We start from the raw sequence: 14912 nt of genomic DNA, 5'->3' as shown, positions 1-14912 counted from the left end.
AAGTAAGCTTCATGTCTCTTATCTTTTCTATTAATCCCCCTTATATTCCAATGAGAAAAATGTTAGGGGCTCCAATCAATTCTACAATCATTTGTTGAGCAAATATGAGGTGGAAAGAGCTATAGTTTGCTCCCTACCCCCAACACACACACACACATACACACACACAAGCACAGAGGCAAATAGAACTCTCTCCTCTGATTCTCCCCAAATTCCAACCTCCTCCTGAAATAAAAGCACTACTTGCTTCCCCATCTGCCAATCAACCCTAGCTCTCATACTTGGCATCATCCGGAGGTGTGCTCAGGTCCTTCCTTCTTCCAACCACATCCAATGTGAGTACCATTCCAGGCCAGACTATGGCCCCCATGCTAAACTGCAAAGTTGAGGTAGTCTTTCCTGGATGTTCAGATTCTGTTCTAAGAATGCTCCCCCAAGTAGGGATAGTGTTCCACAGTTGGAAAAATAATATTGAAAACATTGACCCTGACCTTGATTTAAGCCCTGCCTCAAGAGTGTTCAGGCACTCAATTCTTGCCAAGTGGGCAGGAACCCAGAGGTCTTAGGTGGCAGATTCATTTAAGCCTTTCTCTTTCATTTGCCCTCACTTGTTCGGAAAAGCCTTGGTGATTACACGGATTGGGGAAGAATGCAGTCACCAGAAATAATTCCCTTCTTTGTCTTGTGGTTTCTTTTCATGAGACATGTGAGGGTTGGCTTCATACATCCTAGAGATTATTTAACAACCTGAGACTGATCAGACTGGGTGATCCATGCCGTATGCCTTATTGCCACCAAACTCAAGGAAGAGGGGAAAAAAGAACAGCTACAATCTGTCTCTTGGAATTGCTGCCTTCCCTGTGCCCAGAGCCAACACACAGCCTCTTGAATCTTCCAGGAACAGGGCTTCCACACTAGTACTTGCTGTCCTGTTACAGCCAGGATGCTATTTTCCCAATGGTATTAATGTAGGAATGTGAAATGACACCCTACCTTCCCTGCCACACATCAGTCACCCACTAGACCTCTGAAAATTCATAGTGTCCAGGTCTCGTTCATAGTGAGAATCCTGGGGTGCATTAGTGATTTGCAAAGGGGAAAGTAGGTGGTATATTTTCAAAGGAGTTAACATTGCCAAAGGAATACAATAAAGAAAAGTCTCTAAGATAGAAACATAGTGGGTTGCAGGAGAAAGTGAAGAGCATAGGAGAAGGGTTTCTTCAATAATAGTCTCTCTTATCTTCTATGGGAAGCTGGAGTGTTTGAGGACCAGCTGCAGAAAATTTATTCCAATTAAGCAAGTATTTTGAGCATCTTTATGCTTGTATTTGTAAGCAAAATTCTTGAATGGTGGTTTAATTTTTCTGCCCATGGCACCTAGCTTAATTCTAAGCTCATAGGTGCTCAGGAAATAAATGGTTCATTCAAAAGAATCCTATCTCTTGACACTTAAAAAATCTCAGAGACTTGAAACTGGAATAGATTAAGTTCAAGGATGCATAGCTAGGAAGTTATCTAAGGCAGATTTGTATCTAAGTCTGCTCTTTTTCCTGGTCATTGAAGAGAGAATGAGGCACAAAATCATGCTTAAGAGCATAGACTTGGGGGCCAGATTCCCGGGTTTGAATTCTAGCTTAGTAGCTCTGTGCTCTTGGCCAGAGGAGTAACTTAACCTCTTTATGCCTTGTTTTTAGCCTACGTAAAATGAGGATAAAAAAGTATCTATTTTAAGTATGAAATGAGTTAACATGTGGAAAGTATCTAGAACAGTGCATGATATATGGTGAGTACTCTGTAATCATTTAAGGCATTTTACTTGATTATTTTTTAATTAAAAATCATTTTTATTTTTTATTTTCTTATATAATGATTTTTATTTTTTTCCATTAGACCTGGTTTATAGTGTTCTGTCAATTTTCTACTGTATAGCATGGTGACCCAGTTACACATACATGTATACATTCTTTTTTCTCACATTATTGGTGCTTGGGGTTACTAGATGCAGACTATTACTTGATTATTGAAGTCAGGAAATATATTCTATCTAGCAAGAAAAAAAATCTGGTAATTAGGGTATAAGTTCCCATATGCTGCATCTCTTGAAAACATATGAGGAGGGTGAAGTGACAGAAAATAACCACAATTTTTCTTTCCAAATAAAGTGGTACATCATCATCTTCATCAACTTCATTAACACTATCAGTTTCATTACCACCATCAATTTCATTATCCGCATCACCAACTTCCATTTCAAAACATGTTTGCTTTATGTTTCACTTATATGCACAGACTTTTCTGCCAAAGAAGGGACCTATGTTGAAGTCTTGATTCTAAAGTCAGATTAAGAGGGACAGAGATGCTTATTTCTTATTTCACTGTGTCTCATATTTTTATATCTGACCTTTCAACCAGTAAGACAGTCTGACACAATGGAGAAAGAATGGGTCAAACACATTTGCATGAGTCCCAGTTCTGTCATTGTCCATTTAGCATCCCCCAATCTAGCAGAATCTCAGTTTCCGCATACGTAAAATGGGAGAAAAAAAAATAAGATAGAATGGCATCAAAAATGTCAAGCCCAGATGACACTAGGTAGGAACTGAATAAACAGATCTTGTCAGACTTTGTTCCATCTCAACACTTTCCTACTTGATACAATTTAAAATAAAGGACAATATGCTCAAAGATTTGCTGAATACAAGGCATTATGCATGAAAGAGAGGAATAACCAAATACGTTGGGAACTAAGATAGTTCCTGTAATTAGGCATCATATACATCTCTGAGCCTCCTAGAAGCCAGGGCAAAAATTGAAACCAATGAATATTCCTAAAAGGAAGAAGTATACCAATGCTTCAAAAGAAACAAAGACTAAATTGGCAAGCAATAATGATACTTTTCTCATGTGAAATCTTATAAAGATCACATTGAGTGACATGATAGATCTCCTAATATCAAATTCATCTTTAAAATACTGACCAGATTTTCATGTGTATCTTTTAAAGGAACTTGCATAACAAGTTGAGAGTTAACATCAAAATCCATTTCAGTTCAAATGATTCTTGAGGGGATTAAACTGATATGGTCTAAGAATGATGCCTGACAGTAACCTAATGTAATACAAAGGCAGAACTTGGAATGCATAATTACTCTGAGTGCTAAGGAGCAAGGAAGTTATTACAGGAATTCAACTTTTTACACTGCATTTAATTTTGTTCATGATTGGGGCAGTGGGAAAGGGTTCTTTTTCAGCTGCACCCGGCATAAGGAAGTTCCAACGTTGGATCCTTAACCTGCTTAACCACAGCAGGAACTTTAAGCAGAGGAACTTCTGAGATGGAGGAGCTGTTAGATAAAAACAACTTGCAAATTAAGGCCAGGTCCTAGGCCATGTGCTCTGAACTTTTTGTTTTTCTTTTCCGGCTACACCCATAGCATGTGGAAGTTCCCGGGCCAGGGACAGAATTCAAGCTGCATGTGTGACCTATACCACAGCTGTGGCAATGCTGGATTCTTAACTACTGTGCCAGGCTGGGGGATTGAACACACAACACCACAGAGACAAGCCAGATCATTAACCTACTGGGCCACAGCAATAACTTCTGAACGTATTTTTGCTTTAAAGCATCTGCTAAGCATCCAGGGATGAACACACCACAGGTTTGTTCAATTTATTTTCTAATGACATGAACAAATCATGACAGAGATGGAATAACTCTCTCTTTAGTTCTCAGGATTTTCTCCATATAACATTTCACTGGACAGCACCAGCTTTTAGGCAGCTTTATTTGAGTTACTTATTTTTGTGCCACTTTAAAGAAGATTCCATAGTTCTTCTGTTTATAATCAGCTTATTAAAGGTCATTAAAATCATTAGAATAGGAAAAGTATTTTTACTTTTTGTAACTCACCTGCTTTCTACAGAGGATGCCTCCTGCCAAGTTCACAAGCAAAGATACTCTTGAGTACCTTCATAGGTTTGGATATGCACATTTGGGAGAGGAAATTAAGGGTGTCTTGAGCTCCATATCTGAGCTGATACAATGTTGTGGACAGCTGTCAGTGGGTTTCAGGAGTCCAGCAATGAAAGCAAGTACAAGCACATAGTCTTTAGGAATTTTCAGATAACTTGAAAAGGATTAGGATTCCCCCAGGCCATTCAGTTGGGCTTGAGATAATTCTATTGAGATCCCAAAGGCTAAAAGAGTTAGTGGTGATGTGTGGGTTACTTTCTATCTATGTTTGTCTCTTTTACATTCACATGTTCTTACTTAAAACCCAAGATGACCTTCTGAACAAGATAGCTCATGTGTTATTTAGGGGAGAAAATAAAGTTCCAAAAGGTGACACGACTTATCCAGCATCTTTCTGATAAGGCTGGGAACTTGTGTCGTGAGATCCTTTAATGTTCCTATCACCACACCAGAGACTTTTCCAAAATTAGAGGGTGAAAGGCATGAGGCTGAACACAAGGTGGCTTTCAAGTGCTTGCATTTCCAAGTGATGATGGTTGGAATTATGATTATTCTGTGCTTTTCGAGAACATGAGCATAAAACTGTAAGATACTGCCTGCTTCTGACTGGTAACCTCATCAGATTAATTTTCTCCTCGTTGTTGCAATTTGTTCCAGGTTCCTTTTCCCGTCTTCACACCAGTTCATTCTAAACTAAGAAGTCACTACAGAGGCTCTCATTAAAATTAAATGCTATATTTTAAACTTAACATCTTTAATATAAGAGCTTCAAAACTTCTCAACACTGCCAGACTATATCTTTGATGTTTTCCTGAGACACTACATTTTTTTGTTTCCTTAATATAAGAGCTGCAAAACTTCTCAACACTGCCAGACTATGTCTTTGATATTTTCCTGAGACACTACATTTTTTTGTTTCCTTAATAATGATCAGACTTAAAGAGACTTTAAAGAAAATACCTATTCCTTTCCCTTGGTCCGTGTTGTTATAAGTAACAGTAACATAATAAAGTAAAACTTGAGATTTAAATTTTGATTTCTTCCAGAAACACAAAAAGATAATTTATTCTCATCCTATCCTTGCATTTTTAAAATAATTTTTTGGATATGTCATTACATACAGTAATCACTTTTCAGTCCAGAAAAAAAAAACGATGGAAGAAGTAGTAGAAATTCAGTCCCGTATTTGTGTACAGGCATTTGGGGTATTTCCATCCTGTGGTCTTAAGAGTTATTTCCACCCTGGCCTCTTATTTTGAAACTGCTCCTCAGAGTTCTCACATTTGTGTATCTTTGTGGTAAATTGTTTTAGCATGGTAATATGCTTAGATCAATTGCCAGCAGCAGTAATACCAGTATCAATCATGTACAAACGCGTAATAACTGGGAGACAGATATTTTACTCCCCTTTTTTAGCCTGGTACAATTTGCTCTTCTGGAAGATGCCTTTAGCACAAAGTGATTTTCAGGGCAGTCCAAAGGCACCTCAGTTAAGCATTAAATATTCTTTCAGTTCAGCTGCTCCTCAGAGGGAAAGGGGCTGTCCAGGCAGGAGCCTGGACCCAGCCAGCACCATGGACAGAGTCATAACGGAGATGCCTTAGAAGATTCTGAGCGCCACCATGCAACCACGAGGTCTATTCCAGCTCCTTAGGCCTTTTGCGCAGGCGCGCATGTGCACACATGTATATCTTTACTGAGCCCTCTCTTTCATTCTCTGCTCTCAATGTTTGGATTTCCTGGTTGTTCACAATTTTGAATTCTGGCTCTTGGTCCTAGGATCTTCTTCCCCAAATCTTGATTTTCCCATTATATCTATGCATTCTAACATAACTTTTTCTTAATATTATTCCAATTGCCCCAAGTGTATGTCACGTTTTGTCCTTTTTTATTTGTTTTTACATTGGCTGCTGTTTTTATCCATCTAGTCTCCCAGAAGACTAAGATTTGCTGTGGTTATATTTATCTTAAGTGCTGTGTTTAAATATGTAATAAGCTTGATACAAATGTATTCTATGCCCTGAAAATATGTAGCAGGTGTTATGTTTTACATAGGTAACATGTCAGTCAAGATGCCAGCAAGAAAGAGTTGGAGCATGCAGATGGAATAATTCAGGAGAGTTTATTACTGGAGTTTATACAAATGTATGGGAGGATCAAGCAAATCTCATGAAGCATAGTCAGGCCCCTAGGGCTAGCCCCTAATGAAGGGAGCCACTATCCCTTCAGCCTGAAGAGATAAGGGAAGGGAGTGATTAGCGGAATCTGGAGAGGAACTTTGCATGGAGAGGGCTCTCCAACAAAGCTGTGGCATTCAGAAAAAGGATGAAATATATATATGGTGACCCAAATGAGAGGGAGACTAAAAAACAAAAACCTTAACTTGATTCTCCTGTCTTACACTACAATTTTTTAAAACAGTTCTTCCCATTGGCTGTTACTTCCAATAAGATGCCATGAAGCCATGAATCTCATTGATATGGCCCATCAAAGTCAACTTCTCAGGGCACAGCACACACTAGAAAATGGTGGAGAGGAGATCTGAAGAAGACAACAGAAATTTCCAACCAGATATCATATGTGTAGTTTGCATCTACATAATAAAACAGAACAATGTTGAAAATCACAAAGATTTGCAACTCAGTTTGTATTATAGAACACAACTTATCCATATTCTTTACCTGATGGCCTTATAACAATAGCCGACCTCAGGGATATCTTGCTCAGATATTTTATACTCTCTTTGATAAGCCCATTTTTCTTTATGGGATTCCTCACTCAATACCACTCACTCAATAAAGTAGACAAACATGAGTAGATAACTCACCATTGCCTAACACTGTAGTAAGTGTTTGAAATGCCTTCGGGCCAATATGTTCAACCATATGTGAACAACTGACTTCATGTTCTACCAAAATCTTTTCCTTAATTCATTCAATGATTTAGCTTTTAAAATTCCTCTTGATTAAGGTTGAACATAACCCTTAAAATATGAACACAGACACAGTGCTGTGGTTTTTGACAAATCACCTCAGCTGAAAGACGCAAGATCATGTTTCTTATTTATTCGTCTGTTCTTGCCAAGGGAACTTGCCAGCTCCTCCTGGTGTATGTCTCCTGGGAAAGATGAGAGGAGAAATAATAAGGGCACCTTGAAGAAACAATGTGATTATACATAAAGCACTGTGGGCAAGGCTGAAATTTGAGACGATTTTGCCATCTCATGTGGAACTGAGAACAAGAGCCCTCTTCTCCCTGCCAGTGAAAGAAATATGAAGACTCATTCTAGCATAGATGTACCTCTTTGCAAAGATTTATTTTTATCCCCCTTTGAATCCTGGAATTTACATACTACTACATGGTAAAATGGGTAGCTGACTTCCCCTCATGAAGACTGAAACCATGATTTGATTTTGTTACTCTCATACTCTAACCAGCTGAGTCAACCCATCACCAGCAAGCCACCAGATATGAGTTTGTGGCATGAGACTAAGGGCTATCATTGCCAGTTGGGCACCTGCAGATGGAATGATCTTTCTTAACATCCACAGGTAAATTACCAAATGCATCAAATCTTTCTCTCCTTTCCCAGCATGTAGAGGATGTGAGTGAAGCACCAGAGGATTTACATCTTAACTCTATTGTATTCAAAGTTTTTCAATATAGTTCTTCCTCATAAATTGTCCCTCACCTTAATGCATTCTTCATCTTTGCTGAACAGTAATTGTAACTGACACATATTTTCACCTGTCTAACATCCTTGCACCTTTCTTTATTTAAAAAAAGTCCTCTCATTTTCCTTTAATAAAAACATCTCTATTCTTAGTCCATATCATGTGCCAGCTCCAGGAGAAGGCACAGAACACAGGCCTGGCCAGTAGCTGGTTCCAATCCTCTGTACCCTGTCATTGGGGAGGAATTGGTCACATGCCATAAGCCAAATTAATGAACTTCTATTCCAAGATTTTACAAAAATTACTGGGGGAAAAAACCTCCCTTTCCTCTGAGATTAAGCCAACAAAGAGGATAACGGACCCTAGAAAATGAAGATGGAGAAATTTCTGGATTAAGTCATACCTGAATTTATATATACCTGTGTACTCTTTAAGGAGGCAAAACAGGAAATTTCCTTCATCGTTTAAACCAAGTAGTGTTATAGTTCTATTGCCTGTAACAAGAAGAAAAATAAGGAGGAGGAGGAGGGGAGAAGAAGGAGGATGGAAGAGAAGGAAAATAAGGAGAGAAAGAGGAAGAAGAATTATTCTGATTAATATAATCTGGCATGTGTTCAAAAGTCTAAGGTCACATAACTAGATTCCACTCCCTTTCCTAAACTCTAGGCTTCATATGTTGTATTATAGCTCAGTCTGAACTGATCTGTTTTGAGGAAAGATCAGCCTTGCTTCCATCATCTTCAAACTGAACATTGCCATTTAAATCAGATTCAGACCCCAGCAATGCTTACATGGATCTTCTGAAGAAAATGTCCTAAAAGACACCCACTCTAATTCTTGAGGCCTCTAAGAGGAGAGTGATTCATTCTTTCACACAGAAATTAAATTATTGAAATGTTCTTTCCCAACACTTTAGAACCTCAGATGCAATATAGATATTAATTTAAAAATTAACCCCTTAATTCCAGTACCACACTGTTTTGATGACTGTGGCTTTGTAGTATTTCTTGAAGTCTGGGAGAGTTATGCCTCCTGCTTGGTTTTGGTTTCTCAGGATTGCTTTGGCGATTCTGGGTCTTTTGTTGTTCCATATAAATGTTTGGACTGTTTGTTCTAGTTCTGTGAAAAATGTCATGGGTAATTTGATAGGGATTGCATTGAATCTGTAGATTGCTTTGGGTAGTATGGCCATTTTTACAATATTGATTTTCCCAATCCAGGAACATGGAATATCTTTCCATTTCTTTACATCTTCTTTGATTTCTTTGATTAAAGTTTTATAGTTCTCAGCATATAGGTCCTTTACCTCCTTGGTCAGGTGTGTTCCGAGGTATTTGATTTTGTGAGGTGCAATTTTAAAAGGTATCGTATTTTTGTATTCCTTTTCTAATATTTCATTGCTGGTATACAGAAATGCAACTGACTTCTGAATGTTAATCTTATATCCTGCTACTTTGCTGAATTTATTAATCAGTTCATGTTCATTGCAGCACTATTCACAATAGCCAGGACATGGAAACAACCCAAATGTCCATCGACAGATGATTGGATTCGGAAGATGTGGTATATATACGCAATGGAATACTACTCAGCCATAAAAAAGAACAACATAGTGCCATTTGCAGCAACATGGATGGAACTAGAAAATCTCGTACTGAGTGAAATGAGCCAGAAAGACAAAGACAAATACCATATGATATCACTTATAACTGGAGTCTAATATCCAGCACAAATGAACATCTCCTCAGAAAAGAAAATCATGGACTTGGAGAAAAGACTTGTGGCTGCCTGATGGGAGGGGGAGGGAGTGGGAGGGATCGGGAGCTTGGACTTATCAGACACAACTTAGAATAGATATACAAGGAGATCCTGCTAAATAGCATTGAGAACTTTGTGTAGATACTCATGTTGCAACAGAACAAAGGGTGGGGGAAAAAATGTAATTGTAATGTATACATGTAAGGATAACCTGACCCCCTTGCTGTACAGTGGGAAAATAAAAAAATTTAAAAAAAATAAAATAAAAATTAAATTAAATTAAATAAATAAAAAAATTAACCCCTTAAAATGATCTCTGAGTCAATCATTTAAATTGTCTTCCAACCATGTAAGGTGGCTTGCAAAAATATACTTTTCAATTAAATGTCTATAGATGCTGAACTTCACTTGGTATTATAGTCTGGATTACAGTTCAACAAATATTCTTCTCCTTCACTCTTCCCCTATGGACAGTTAGGCTTGGCCATGTGACTTGCTTTGGCCAGAGAATACTAATGGACATGATACAATGTTGGTCATAATGTTGTTCCATGGTTTGCTTGGGTTTTGAGCTCCATTGGTAAGTCATAAGAAGAGTGTGCCTCAGGACACCACTGTCACTTAAACCTGGGCTTCAGAAATAAATACATAGGGAGAAGATGTAATCAAAACTCTCAAGCTAGAGCCACCCTGAGCCAACCTGCAGCCTGAAGAAAAGCCACTCAGCCTAGCCATATTAGACATTTTCAAAGGTTTTTACTATAAGAGAAGGAAGGTAATACCAATTTGTCTACTTTATGTTATCCAATGTGGATAAAGAGTGCCTTTGACCAAGGCTGCTTCCCTTTCCCTGAAAGTCCATGTTCTGGAAATCTGAGTCAAGTTTCCTAGGTTTTCTTACATCTATGATGATAGTCGTTTTAGAGGCTATATTTTATTTCCGTGTTATTCAAATGTGTCCTATTATAGGCACAATCAAGATCTGTCTAGTAAAAGTAATTGAGACCCTATATATTGTTTAAACCAGAGGTCACAGACTCGGATGGCCTTATGAGCCAGGTAAAGGATGTAAAATGCATGAATAAGGAGGCTGAGTAAGGACTCTAGCAAACTAGGCAGCTCAAGCCCTATTACAGTGAGGGGTGGGGGAATGATATCTACTAACTCTAGCTAATTCTGACTGTGCTGCCAAATCTTTGATTATTCCACATCTTAGAATGTTTCTATGGGGAATAATCAATTTTTAAAGGATGGTGACTTTCTTTAACATTGTGAACCATACAAAACATACTTGTGAACTTGATGCCATTAGCATAAATTAATACATCATGGAGTATGTTATTAGACATTAAGAATACTGTGATCAGGTCCTATATGAATTATAATCTCCTGACTGTAACACTTTAAAAGGTAAAATAATTCTGTAAAAGCCACTAAGTACTATTTTGAGTAGCTGGTTCTAGAAATATGTTTCTAAGGTATACTTTTTGGTTCACTCTCCTTAGTATCATAAAAAGATAAAATGGATATTGTATAATGAAGTTTTCTAAAAATAGACTAAGTCATGTTTTTAAAACCATGAAATTACAGAATATTTTCAGAAGAAATAGAAAGTGGGATATTTGAGAGCAGAGTCATGAATTTATAGCTGTTCTTCTAGCATGTTAAATAACATTATATATCAATTTCTCTACTTGGATGAAGTCATTCAAACCAATATTAAAGAGTGTATAATTACCAGAAGAATTTGAGTCTAAGTAAGGACTTTCTTAGAATAAGATATTTACTGCAATGGCAGAATTAGCCTTAAAATGCTAGTATATACATTTTAATGTTGAGCTTTTATTCAATACATAAGTTTTTTTATCTTTTAAAACTCCAGTTTACATTTACTAACAAGCCATGTACTTTGTCCTCTCTGAATTGTTTCTATGTTATGGGTAGTTTGAAAAGCTCAGAAAAAATTTCCCTGTTAAGGATAATTTCCATAATCATTCAAAAAATGAGTTGAGGAAGATTTGTTGTATTTTTTAAAAGACCATGAAACAGAAAATGAAATAACACAAAGTAGAGAATTCATGAATAGGTAATCACTTTCTACAGACAATAAGCAATGTTCCAATAAGCTCTGAGAAATAACTAATTAATTTTCCAAGTGAGCAAACATTATTTCGTAGTCCTGTAGACCTAAAGAGGAATCTAAAGATAGTGAATAGCAATCTGCTCATAATTTTCAAAAGAAGATGAAAGGGGCTCTTGGTCCTCATTGTTTAGCTTCTTCAAATCCTAGCAGAATAATAGAACTTAAATTAGCTCAAAAAGATAAGTTTTTACTGTCCTGAAAAATAAGGAAGCAATGAGTAGCTTCTGTTTATGAAGTTAATTAATCAGAATAAATTTGATGGCTTGTTGATGGAGTTCTAAAATGAATACAACCCAAAAGCATTCTAGATTTAAGGCCTTGATGATAATAAAATTCTTGATAAATCTCCATGAATCCTCCCCACTATATTAATTTAAGACAGCTTAGATAACAAAAGACAGCTGAGACTTTGCAACTGAAGGAAAAACAGATAGGTCATTTAAGGAAAAGGTATAAGTTGGTTAAAAACTATAGGAAAGGGAGATAGGACCAAGTGAATTCCAATGATTTAAAAGGAGTGAATATATACCAAAAAACTAATTAAAAATTTCCAAGCACCTGAATATTAAGTTACAGCAAATATGAGAATGTAAATAGATATTAGAAGGAAATGAAGTGAGATCTTGGAAAATAAGAATTACCTGGAGAAATTTTTTTTAAAAACAATCAATTTTGAGTTCAAACTTTGGCAGAAACCTGTAAGGTGATAACAGTACTTCTAAGAGCCTGAATATGGACCAGAGTAGGGAGGACAAGGAGGGCAGTGTCATCAGGAGGAATCCACTTAAAAGGATTGGTGCTACACTATGATGGTAGAGAGTTTTAGTACCCAGTAAAATTATTATCATTGCATTTAAAGTGCTCAGAATGAAAGTTCCCATTGTGGCACAGAGAAAACAAATCCAACTAATAGCCATGAGGATGCGGGTTCAATCCCTGGCCTTGCTCAGGGGGTTGGTGATCTGGCATTGCCATGAGCTGTGGTGCAGGTCACAGAAGTGGCTCAGATCCCATATTGCTGTGGGGCTGTGGCATAGTCTGGCAGCTGGCAGCTGTAGCTCTGATTGGACCCCTAGTCTGAGAATTTCCATATGCCCCAGGTACGTCCCTAAAAAGTAAAACAAACAAACAACAACAAAAAAGTGCTCAGAATGAACACAACAGAAACGGAAAACTCAATCTGATTTTTAACAAGGCTGTAGTTTAAACAGTACAGTTTGTTGTTCATATCTTATTCCCCTTTACTCCCTCCAGTTTGGTTACATATCCATCCAGTTGAAGAGACATGAACAGAAACATAAGATCTTTTCCCCAATGGTCCAAAGAATATGCAAAGTCCAGCAATCTTTCCTATGACTGCATCTGGCTTTCTCTCTCCCCTAAAGTGATGGATTTCCCTTTACCTGAAGTTCCCTGGGCCCAAAATTATTCCCAGAAATACATCTGAATGGGAGGATCCCAACCATACCTTGGCTGATTGAGGATTTTTCATCACACATAGCCCTGTTTATTTATAGTTTTGAGGCCATAAAATGGGAATATTCTGGTCTTTCCAGGACAATGTCTTCAAGGAGACTCTACAGAGTATGTGTCACATCTGAAACAGAACCAAATACCCATATTTTCTCAACACACACAATAGTATCTTAAATAGTAAGAACATTAGTACTAATGGTTTTCATGCCTGATACAGTGTCAGCCAGTTTGTATCACTCTTTCCTCAAATACACAAAATTAGTAAACACAGGACACTTTGAAAGAGTTTATATAAAAATAAATAGATCTGTTGGCCACCATAATGTTACCAAAAAATCATGACTGTCCTCAGCATTCCTCAAGATATTGATGACGCATTCTACATCATAATTTATACTTCAGCATCTCTTCAGAATTGTAGAGACCTCTAGAATATACAAGCAACTTATACAACTCAACAGCAAAAAAGGCAACAACCCAATTGAAAAATGGGCAAAAGACCTGAATGGACATTTCTCCAAGGAATATGTACAGATGGCCAACAAGCACATGAAAAAAATGCTCAACATCACTGATTATTAGAGAAAGGAAAATCAAAACTACCACGATACACCACCTCACACCAGTCAGAATGGCCATCATTAATAAGTTCACAAATAACAAATGCTGGAGGGGGTGTGGAGAAAAGGGAACCTTCCTGAACTGTTGGTGGGAATGTAAGCTGGTACAACCACTATGGAGATAAATATGGAGATACCTTAGAAACCTATACATAGAACTACGACATGACCCAGCAATCCCACTCTTGGGCATATATCCAGACAAAACTTTCCTTAAAAAACACACACGCACCTGCATGTTAATTGCAGCTCTATTCACAATAGCCAAGACATGGAAACAACCCAAATGTCCATCGACAGATGATTGGATTAGGAAGAGGTGGTATATATACACAATGGAATACTACTCAGCCATAAAAAAGAACGACATAATGCCATTTGCAGCAACATGGATGGAACTAGAGATTCTCATACTGAGTGAAGTAAGTCAGAAAGAGAAAGGCAAATACCATATTATATCACTTATATCTGGAATCTAATATATAGCACAAACAAACCTTTCCACAGAAAAGAAAATCATGGTCTTGGAGAATAGACTTGTGGTTGTCAAGGGGATGGGGGAGGAAGTGGGGTGGTTGGGGAGCTTGGGGTTAATAGATACAAACTATTGACTTTGGAATGGATTAGCAATGAGATCCTGCTGCGTAGCACTGGAAACTATGTCTAGTCACTTATGATGGAGCATGATAATGTGAGAAAATAGAATGTGTACATGTATGTGTAACTGGGTCACCATGCTGTACAGTAGGAAAAAAATTGTATTGGGGAAATAACTATAAAAAAAAAAAGAATTGTAGAGACCTGGAAGGTATCTACTTCAACTGTTTCCTTTTACACATAAAGGGATAGAGGCTTTGAAGTATGCAATGGTTTGGCCCAGGTGGCATAGCCAGTGACAGGAGCCTGTCAACTGGATTCCATTTCATTTTTTGAAATATTCTGCTGCCTTCTCCCTCTGTTAACCCTCTTAAACCAAATTTACTATTGGTAATCAGAAAAAAAAATGAGATAGAAATAGTTACCTAAAACACACAGATGCATATGGATGTGTATATGTATTTCAAATAATATCAAAACATTTCTTCCACTTGCTTACTACATTGCTATGCATTAGAAATTTAGCATTTGCACCACAAAAAAGTTCTATTTTCATTTGCTATGCTGTTCTGACAATATTACGATGAGCTGTATTCTATGTAAACCACTAAAAATGGCTTGCTTTAATCAGCCATCCAGGCTTTATTTAGCTTGTACCCAATTTTACATGG

The sequence above is a fragment of the Phacochoerus africanus genome, chromosome 3, assembly GCF_016906955.1.
Source record: "Phacochoerus africanus isolate WHEZ1 chromosome 3, ROS_Pafr_v1, whole genome shotgun sequence".
NCBI classification, from domain to species: Eukaryota; Metazoa; Chordata; class Mammalia; order Artiodactyla; family Suidae; genus Phacochoerus; species Phacochoerus africanus.
This window is presented reverse-complemented; position numbering follows the sequence as displayed.